This window comes from Rhinolophus sinicus, chromosome 12, assembly GCF_057876585.1.
Source record: "Rhinolophus sinicus isolate RSI-liver-muscle chromosome 12, RSI-T2T, whole genome shotgun sequence".
Classification (NCBI taxonomy): domain Eukaryota; kingdom Metazoa; phylum Chordata; class Mammalia; order Chiroptera; family Rhinolophidae; genus Rhinolophus; species Rhinolophus sinicus.
Window position 1 is genome coordinate 37,441,571 of NC_142512.1, and position 11,295 is coordinate 37,452,865.

Below are 11,295 nucleotides of genomic sequence, written 5' to 3' on the forward strand. Positions count from 1 at the left end.
ATCCATAATAACAAGGATTGGTTTTGATCTCAAAAGGCCCTTGCAGCTCAAACATGAGGATTCTTAGTAGATGGGGGAGAGAGCTCTGAGTAACATTTCTTTTCATTCCCTGATACTGCTCAGGGCTTTGCAGGCAAACAGTGGGCGGAGGCTGGCGTTGTGGATGCTGTGGGAGTGTTTATGCAAGCTTTTCCTGGCCCTGAGGAGAACTTTTCCACTTCTCATCACTCCGAGGGGGGTCCCTCCCTGTAAACAAAATTGCTTTTTGCTCCAACCACCTTGGACTTCCTGGCTTGTGATTTAGCCTGGAATATGGAATCTGTATGAGGCTCATCTCCCAGCCACTCATGTTTTGAGCTGCTTCCCTGCTGCCCACCCCCACACCCCGCCACGCAGCCCCTTGTCCTCTTTTGCCTGTGGCCTCTATTATTACCTTGTTTCTCCTGGAGCCAAGGATGGTTGGAAAGGCGGCTATGTTTGGGATCTTGCAAGGGAGCCTCAAAGTCTCAGGGAAAGGACCCTCCCCCCACTCCAAAAGAAAGGTCTTCAGGTAGCCCAAGGCTCTGAGGCCTCACTACCACCCCTTGCCCAATACCAAGCCTGGGCAAGGGACACAGTGCATCCCTTGCTAGGCTGCCAGCTGGAGTGCATCTGAGACCACCTAGAAACAAACCACCCTCAGCCTGGGAGCAGCGTGGAAAGCATACTGAGTATGTGATGGGAAGGAGCAAAGTAATCGTGGGCCTAACTCAGGCCAGACGTGCATCATTTGAGTACCAGACCTGTGCCTCTCCACTCCTATCCTTAGTCTGAGAACCACTGGGTTTAGCATCAGGGACATAGCTTGGACTGATGCTCTGATGTCTCCAGAAACCCTCCTCACCTCCATCTGTGCAGAAGGAATCATTCCTGGCACTTTCAGAATCAGAATGAGAGTCCTGCCCAGATGGAGGGGGAACTAGGGTTACCTGCCTTACCTCTCAGGGACCTGCCTCAACATAACCAGGAAAGAGGAGGAGGAGGAGTCCTTAGAAGACAGTACTGGGAGCAGAACCCCCGGGTCAACTGCCACCAAAGATGGCCTCGGGTGCACAGAACCTCTTCCCAACTTCCTAAACACGGGAGTACAGGGCATCTTTCCCCCTCCTCTTGCCTGGCACCATCAGGGATGCACCAACAGTTCTTAATGAGTCCCAAGGATGTGGGAGCCTGAGGGGTAGTGGGCTGGGCAGAGGAGGGTGGGCTCCGCGGGCCGCAGGGAGGGAGGGGGGGAATCTGATTAGAATCCGGGCCGTATGGCGAACGCTGCGGAGATGGAGGTAATCACTGAGCGGGCGAGACAGCGTGCTCCGCGACAGCAGGCGGCCCGGCCGTCGCCATGGCGACCGCGGCCTCCGGGGCGCGCGGCTCCGCGCTGCTCCGCGTCCACGGCGGAACATCTGCTTTGCACCAGGCTGCTGGGAGCCGGGGGGTGCGGGCGCGGCTGCACCCCCCACTCCGCAAAAAAAGAAACAAATTAGGCCAACTGTCCAATGAGGGGCCGCAAATGTATTTATTAATGCGAGAGAAAGGTTGTTCCGGAGCGCAGTTTGATTAATGTTTGAGTCTTCAGCTTGTCAGTCTGGTTTTGTCTCCCGCAAAAGGGGGAAGGGAGAGGTGGGGTGGGGGACTGGAAGGGGAGTGGGGAGGAGAGAGACAACAAAGCGGGAGTGGGATGTTAATAGCCAAATAGGCTCTTTTTCATGTTTCCCTCAGCCTGCCACCCTTGATGGATGGCTCAGACAGAGACCGGAGCGCATCAGGGAGACGCGAGCCCCTCCGGAGGGCTGGGGGAGTGGGGGAGAGGGGGGCCGTTGGAGCCTGGCCGGGGTCTGTAGGGAGGGAACTCCCGAGGGCTCCAAGGAAAGGAATGGCCCCAGGAAACGAGCAACTCTTGGGGAAACCGAAGGAAAATTGCACAAACTGTTTACCTGTCTCCCCTGTTTGCAACCTCTGGGCCCCAGAGACAGCACCAGAGGGCGGAGAGTAGGGGTATATATCCCCTCTGGGTTACAAGGAGAGCCGCCAAGCTTTCACCGGTAGGGTTAGGGAGGGGAGAGAGGAGGTGGGCAAAAGTCTGGCTTCGAATTCTGCCCCCTTTCTCCGCTGTTCTCTTTATTTTGTTCTCACCCTCTCACTACCGTATTTCCCATCTTCGCCTTTGGCTCCCTCTGTCTTCCCTCCTTTCTCTTTGTCTCTTCTTCCATTGTTTCTTTCCTGCATCTTCCCTTCCTGTCTCGGTGACATCAGCGGCTGTGATAGAGTCTGCTTTGCTGTGGACGCAGACTGAACACATACAATGCTTCCTTCTGCTTTCTCTGCCTCTTCTTTTCTGGAGTCCTGGGGGTTCTCAGAGCTTCTTTGGGAGCCCAAGCTTGACCTGAATTACAGGAAAACACAACCCTACTCCTCTTCTGACCTCTCAACCAAATCCTCCTCAGGCTTTGGAATGTGGGGTGGAAGTTGAAAATTACAGATTTCTGGAGGACCTGGGATTCAGAAACCCAGGAAAGGGTCTGTAAATGTAGACTGCTGTGAAGTTAGAGGCTTCCTGTTTTCTACCCCAAGCCAAAACACAAAAGAAAGAGAAGAAAGTAGCCCTTTGAAGCCCAGGCTAAATTCTAATGTGACTTTGCAGCTCATTTTATCTTCTCGGACAAGAAAAGCTTGAACGTATATTTCCAAAGAGATTTGCAAGAGTGAAGTTATTAAACATTAAAAGAGTTGCTGAAGCTGATTAGAGTCTCACTTTCTTTGGAAGATTTTTATTCGTTATCATCAGCATCACAATTATTATTTGAAGTCTGGCGGGGGTTGGGGGGAATTATATTCTTTGTGGCGGTAGCACAGTGGTTAAGATCAGAGGCTCTACAATCAGACTATCTGGGTTGAATACTGGTTTTTCTGCTTACTAGCTGGATGACAATGGGCAATTTACTTAGCTTCTCTGAGTCTCAGTTTTCTCATCAGTAAAATGGGATTATAATTGTCCCTAGATCACTGGGCTGTGAAAGTGATACATGGCATAATCCACATACAGTGTATCGCACTGTGTCTGATGGTTATTATGTGCTCAGTACATGTTGGCTGTTAGTATTATTTGGTTATAGACCCTTTTCAAACAAATTCCATGATCACCAGCACTGAATATGCATTGTGCTCCAACTATATAAATGTCATTACATTAAATATAAGATGGGAAGAGATAAAAACATGTCTGCTCTTGAAGAGTTTACCGTCTTTCTTATGAGAAAGATTTGATGCACTAAAATTACAAATCATCTAAAGAGTCATGTGCCAAGTCCCACATAAGTGGTATACATGCCAAACACAAACCCTCAGCTCAGATTTGAGGGTTTTAGGACTTGGAACTATGGGTCCCCCCAAAAGGTGCCATGAAGACAAGGTCTCTAAGGTAGTGAGGGATGGAGTGGAGTAGAATAGGAAGGGGAATGGATGGCAAGAATAAAGACCAAGAAGATGGCTTGCTCATGGATGAAGGAGTTTGGTTGGATCTAAAATGGAAACTTGAAGAGAAGTTTGGAACACAGACACATAGGGAGATATACACACACTCACATGCACACACACACACACTTTTTAAGGGAAGATTAATCTAGTGGTAGAATGAATTGATAGGAGAAAGAATGGAGGCCAGGGAACAAACAAAGTAGGACCTGGACCAGAATGAAGAGGAAAGAATAAATGTGAGAAACGTAAAAAAGTTTGGGAGCAGGAAAAGAAGAACGGTTAAGCACTGAGCTCCGAGGCTTTGAGCCTGGGTGCTGGGGAGGAAATCTACAGAAACATTGTTTGATCATCATTAACTTGAGTTCTGGTTGGAGCCCAAGTTGCCTTGTTTAGCGGGTGACTGTGCAGCCTGCTGCCATGTACTTGTTCATGGGCTTTCATATTTACTGGCTGTCCATTATGGACTGAGTATGGTGGGAAGCCAACATTATCCATCCTCCATCAGTGAGACATGTGTTCTGAGTGGTTGGGACTTGATTACCCTGTGCATTTTCATTTGGCCACCAACCTCCCTCATGACTGATCTTAGAGGTGAAGGGTTCATCCAATGGCAAGTATAAATAGCCCTTTTGGGGGGCTAAACCTGGGGTTCAGCTCTAGCAGTCCAATACGTTAACAAATGAGCCAAGAAGAATGCGCCTATCACACAGGCCTTGATCTCAGGGAGCTAAGCTTGAAGATGGTGTGCAGTTTGACTATCAAGTAATGAGGCCAATTTATAAACAAATGCCCGGGGAGTCATTCTTCTCTTTGAGGTTCTTCCTTCCAAAGTTATCTCACCAGGCGGCTGCACTTCTTCTAAATGCTTCTATTGCTTAAAACATTTGCAAAGTCTTCATGGGAATTACCTTCAGAGTCTATGGCACATTTGTTTTGCTGGCCTCAGAGGTACCAGATCTTCATTCTTAGAAGGTGGGATGGTTAGACTTTTCTTAATTTGGCATTTTTCAAAAAAGTTTCCAAACTGCTTTTAGCAAACTGTTGAAATAAAACATGACCTCCCACTGAAGAGCATGACAGCTGAATGCCATGCAGGATCTTGGACTGGCTCCTGGACTGGGGTGGAAGGAGGTAAGGGTGGGAAAGGCTGTAGAGGACATTACTGGAAAAGCTGATGGAATTTGAACACGGACTGTGATTTACAGAGTAGTCTTGCAGCAATGTTATATTTCTGGATTTTGATAATTACACTGAGGTTGTTTGTGTAAGAGAATGCCTTTGTTCTTAGGAAATACATACTAAAGCATTTAGGGGTAAAGGGACATGATGTCTCCAACTTAATCTCAAAAAATTCGAAAAATATATGCATATGTAAATGTGGCTAGAGAAGGATAAAGCAAATGGAGGTAAATGTAAACAGTGGATGAATCTGGGTAAGAGCATATGGAAGTTCTTGGTACTCTTTTTGATAGTCTTCTGTAAGTTTCAAGTTTGTCAAATAAAAATTTACCGAAGAAAAACCAGCTACAGCCTCCATTTGAAGGAGAGAAACTCATTTAAACATTGATTCTTTCAAATAGTCCACTCAGGAGGCACAACACTCTTCAACACTTTATTGGGAATTAGATAAAGACCTGGAAGACAAGGTCATTAGGTCTGCGAATGCTACAGAGCTGGTTACTATTTGGGGTGACATGACCTAAGACCTCAGCAGGATGGGAACATTGGCTCAAATCAAACACAGTGAAAATGATAATCCTGCATCAGTGTTAGTTGAAATGAGTAAAATGAAATTTTTTTTAGTTAAAGTTTATTGGGATGACAATTGTTAGTAAATTTACATAGATTTCAGGTGTACAATTCTGTATTACATTATCTAAAAATCACATTTTGTGCTCACCACCCAGAGTCAGTTCTCCTTCCATCACCATATATTTGATCCCCTTTACCCTCATCTACCACCCAGTAAAATGAAATTTAAAAGGGTTAAATCATAAGTTTTCTACTTCTCACCAGAAGTGTTAACTCAATAGGGATGAGGAAGACGTGTCCTAAGGGGGTGTACATCCAAAACAGCAAGTTTAGTTGGCTGCAACCTCAATATGCTGATGACATAGAAACTACTGTGGCTGCCATAAAAAATTATAGATTCTAAGCTACAGTAATAAAAATACAGTTTCCAGAGCAAGGGGGGTGATATTCTTTCTCTGTCCTATGCCCATTGGACTTAATCGAGAGCATTCAATTTAGACCCAGGGCAGTATTTATAAAGAAAGGCATTGCTACTGAAAGGGGGTACAGAGAAGGAGAAGAGAGACATTTTGAAATAAGAGCATTTAAGGGATCACTGAGGGAATTAGAGCTGTTTAAACTCTCAAGGGTTTCAGTGCTCACTTCGGCTGCGCATATACTAACCTGTCAAGGGTTCCTGTTGGCTGTCTTCTATAGACGTTGGATTGGCATCTCAAGTGGGAGAAAGGTTTATGCATTCTCCATTTCACAAGACAAAAATAGGATGGGAAGTACAGGGGGACTTAATACGAGAAAGAATTTTCTAAATATTAAAACAGTCTGAAAATGGGAAGGGGTTACTTAGTGAGACAGTGAGTTCCCTGTCACTAGAAATATTCAAAGATGGATATTATCAGGGCTACTGTAATAAGAATTCTTACAGCAGGAAGGACTCTGGGTTAGATAGACCTCTCTCGTCCCTTGAACTCTGAAAATCTAGGTAATCATGGGTCCTGTTTAGAAAACAAACTAACTACATAAGTAAAACAACCCACCAGCCTCATTACTGTTGTCTTTATTATACCATGTTTACAGAAACTGCCCACAAGCCCAGCCCTTGAATAAGGCTTGCGAAGCCTGAACCAGGAGCCTCCTCATTTTGAGTTCTCGGCTTCTCTGCCCCTGGCCCTTTTCCAGTCTCCCATCTGCCCCTTGGTTGCCTCTGCTGGGAACTTCACGTATCTGCCTACAGAATGGGACTTCCCTTGAGAGATCTGTAATGTTGAAAATTCTAGGTGATGTACCATCTCCCAATCTAGGCTGACTTGAACCCAGAGTTGGGATTTGCTTTCAGGGCACAATTCCCGCATTTGAGAAATTTAGATAGGATCCCAGCACTTCTGCTTAAAAGGTGGCAGAAAGCAGGGGGAGAGGTGTGTATCAGTGGCATATGTGGGTTCTAAATCCCAGGTGAAACTAACCCCTGAGGATGGACTGAAAATCTTAAAACCAAAGGAAGGTAGAAAACAGAGATAAGAAATCAGCCCCCTTTCTCTGCTGTAGTCGCCGCCCCCCCCGCCCCCCCCCAATTTTTTTCTATTTTAACCACAGGAAGAATGATTAGTCAGCCGAGGAAGGACGGGGGAAGAAAGCAGATGAGTTTTATCTAGCTGGGGTCTGCCTGAGCCACAGCCATGTGACTACCTGGCTGACCTGGGGTCTCCATCATGTCCCTGCCTGCTGATCAGGCTGCCCTTCTCTCCCGCCCTCCCCCCTCTCCCCACCAGGCCTCATTCCAGGAGAAGGTTGCTGGGATAATTATAGCCTACTTGTTTCTCTCTCTCCTTCTCTCCTACTCCTTGGAGTCCTAGAAATGTTTTACTTTCTCAGGAAACTGAGAAACTTCTTCAGTGCTGTGGCAAACTAGAATCTGGAAGGTTCCCTCCAGCAGAAAGAGTGAGTTTAGGTTCTCAGAAATCATCCCTAATTTGCACCTAATGTTAACTGGGAACCCATTGTTTTGCCCTTCATTGCAGCAAGACTGAAATGTTCCCCAAATATTCAGGCCCTCTCTGGTAGCCACAAAGTTTCTCCCCTCGCAAGGGCCATTTCTCTTACTCAGTGTTGGAATAAACAGACCTGGGTTGAATCCTAGTTCTATCTGTTGCATGCTCTGTGACCTTGGGCAAGTTGCAAAATCTCTCCGAGATTTAATGATTCCATTTGTAAAATGGGATTGATTATACCTACGTCACAGAATTTTTGTGAAGATTCAACAAAATAATATACATAAAGCTCTTAGCCAGCCATGAGCAAAGTACGTGCTCAAAATATAGCAGCTATTACTCCTCGAGCTCACATTTGCCTGTGCTAAGTGGACGAAACAAAAGGAGATGGCAAAGGTTAGGGAAACAAACCAGGAAAGAGACTCAAAGAAGAGACATTGAAAGGGATGGATTTGGTTAAATGGAGGAGGCATACAGAAAGGAAAATGAAGACTGGGAGAGGAAAGGAAAAAGAGGCCCCTTGGAGACTGACCTGCAGAGAAAGAAAGTTGGAATGTACAGAACAAGACAGAGCAGGGGAGAAGGGACAGACAGACAGCAGATGGGAAAGGAAGATGGAATGACAAAGATGGGGGGGGGGGTAACCCAGCTGGTGTGAGACAGACAAGAGGTGCTGGAGAAGATAGACAGAAGGAAAAGGGAAAACTGAGGGGGGCGGTCAAAATGAGATGGGGAAGCAGGGGCAGGACAGACAGACTGGGAGCGAGTAGAGAAAGCATGAGACGGACAGACAGATGGCAGGGACAAGAGGGTGCCCTGGGTTGCCTGCATTCTGCTGTGTTTACCAGCTAATTGAGTTAAATTGTTGTCAGAGATGTAATTAAAGGGTAGAGAGAGCTCTCTGGCAGGCCCGAAACAGATGGAGGGGGCTTTAATTGGTAATTAAATTCTTCCCTGGCAGCTGAGGAAGGAGCTTGTGCTTCAGCCTCACAAGGCCACGGGTGGCCTTCCCCCCACTCCCGGCCCCTCTCAGGGGCTCTTTGGGGAGGGGGCTGGGCTCTGCACACCAGCAGCCTGGCAGGCGGGAGGCCTGGTAACTGCAGGAGAATGCCAAAGCAACTCTTCTTCTCTGCCCGAGCTGGCTCAGCTCCCATGGGCCAATCCAAGCAAACCCACCCCTGCACCTGCCCCTTCCTGACCTTCCCCGTTCCCACCCACCAAACTAGCTTTGACCAGTGAATTCCTTCGTGGTCCCTATTACTTCACTTGGGATCCCAGGGAAGAATAAGGGGCTCTGGCCACACATACACACACACACACACACACACACACACACACACACACACACACGGACCGGCTTGGGAAGGGTTAGTTGATCTAGTCAGGGACCCAGGCACACCCATCTGTTGGCATGGCTCCCATGAGCCTCTCAGCATTCTCCCCCTCCCCACTGCCCTCCCTCCCTTCCAGGAGCCACTGTGCAGAGATTCTATTCTGCCTGGTACATCAGTGTCTGGCGCTGACTCTGCCCCATCCTCGCCTGCCCCCACCCCTCAGCAGCAAAGAAGACAGGATGGGATCAGCGGCCTTGATGGGCAGATTGGTTCAACTCTCTAAGATGTGAGCATTTAGACTAATCAGCTTTCAACTCCAAATCTCAGTTTGACCTGCGTTTCATTGGAGAGGGACCCTTGGGATGGCAGATTTCCCCGAAACCCACATCTTCTCGACATGTTCCACTTCAAAGAAAGAGATAAGTAAAAAGAGAGCAAAAAGGCAAGGCTTTTAAAAAGAAAGCTGAAAGGAAAGTTAGGCAGAAATAAAATGCAAGACAGACATTGTGGAATTATTGTAAAATGCATGGCTGACTGTGAGTCAGTAACACAGGGCCGCTCTGACAAAAGCAAGCTCCGAGCTGGATGCATAAATAAGGAACCTGGGGGTCATTCTCTCATTATAGCTCAGCTGATCAGACAAAAGTTCTTTGTCTTGCTCTGGGTTCACTGGAGCCCAGAGAGTCATGGCAGAGCTTAGAGGGGTTTCTGGGAAGGGCCAGAGAAATGACAGAATGGTTCAGGAGGCACAATGCCTGGTCTATGGATTTTCACTCCTTTCATCGCCCCACACACGCTGTTCTCCCTGCCAGGAACTATACTCCCCACCCTCTCATCCCCCTTCCTGGACTGTCCTAAGGCCACGGCTTTCCCCTGATTTCTTCAGGACTCTGTCCTGCATAAAGGCCCTTATCCCAACATCTCCCCTATCCCAGCACCCCAAACATTGCTAGTTTAATTCTGACTCACTCCCAAGCTGTGAGCTCAAAGGCTAAGGATCATGTCCCTTTTGCTCACTGCTGTCTCCCCAGCACCTAACATAGGACCTGGCAATTCGGAGGTGCTAAAGGAATTTTTGTGGAATGAAGACATTCAGCATGCAGGAAAACTCCGAAAGTCTTCAGCAAAGTTATCATATAAATGAGAGGGCCAGAAATGCAGCACGGATTTAGGTTAGCTGTAGGGAAGAACTTTTTGATATCTTTCTGTATTTGCTAAAGGAAAATGAGGAAATCTCTCTTAGAAATAGAAATAGGATGAAGTCTAATGGATGGTCAACAATGATTGTGGCCTTCTATCTCCACTGCGGGTAGCCAGGAGAGCGAATTCCCAAATACCAGAACCTCTCCCCCACTGGAGATTTTTAAATCAGTAAGTCTAGGGGCAGGGGCAAGAAATTGTATTTTAAAAGTCTTTCAGGTAATTCTGATGATTGGCAGATTTAGAAACCACTAGATGAAATGCCAGGTTTCTTTAAACTATAAATGTTAGTTTTTCTTTTCTTTTGCTTGCTGTACTGCCCTCCCCACCCCCCGCCGCCAACACACACACACAAGAACAAATTCATCTGACTGATTCTAATAGGCCTGAAAGAAAGCAAGCTTCGGGAATATTGCCTTGTGTATCCTTCGCAGAAACTAGGTAAATGTAGGAATGAAACATGCTTGTCAAACAGGCCCTTTCACTACAAGCTGAATGAGGTTATGGTCCCTGGTGACCACCCTCTACTTTCCCCACTGAAAAGACCAAATTTAAAGTGAATATGATTTTAACCCTGGTTTAGCAGCCCCATCCCACAAAATGGTACTGAAATACAAAAATTGTCAAGGTCAGGGACTGCGGGAGCTAACGTGGAGCCCTGCATTTCATTTCTGGTCTCCACCTCTCCTGGATGTCACTGTCCCCACCACCTATTGATAAAGCCTATTGGACTCCCCTAGACAGCTCCTGCTCTCTCTGTACCTGAATGGACCCAAGAGGCACATCACTTCCCTTCATCCAGGAGGTCAGGGGATAATTATGAGGAGGGGAGGCCAGGAGAGGAGATGGGTGACGTGCCCTTCCCTTAAGCAATCTCATCCTCCTGCCACCCAGTGAGAAGCCTCCTGGTGCAAGACCTTCCTGAGGGCCCCCTGCTTTCAGAGGCCACCACAAAGCCTTGGGACCTCGGGGTTATGCAAACCCCCGAATTGCTTCCTGTCTCCTCAAAGCCGACTTGCCCACGCAGCCAAGTCTTGATTAGCCAAATACAGTTGTAAAACCCAAGCCTCTTTCTTCATTATTCTTCACTCTCCCTCCTGCATCACCTCTGGAGCCTGTTACTTAGACCCACAGAATTTAGAGCTGGAACAAATCTCAGCCTTCTTCTGATATGATAGTTTTCAAGTCCTGGATTTGGCCAAAGCTTGGTGGGGAAAGGGCACTCGAGCTTCTACCAAAGCAGTTCTACTTATCTCTGTTTTTATGTAACATGTTAGAGTCTGGTGTGGGGGGGGTGCTGGTGAAAGTTTAACAGCTGGCTTTCACTGGGGTGGTAGTGGAGAAGTGCTGATTTGTAGCACTTGCCAATTTCTGTGGTGTAAATACTTGCACCAAAACCCATTTCATGCTATCATCCGGAAGTCACCCAGTGCAAAGTTGGGAAATCCACATAACTGGCTTTTGGGGGCTCTTGGGGACCAGTGCAAGTTAGCAAGTCCCAGCATTAGTTCTGC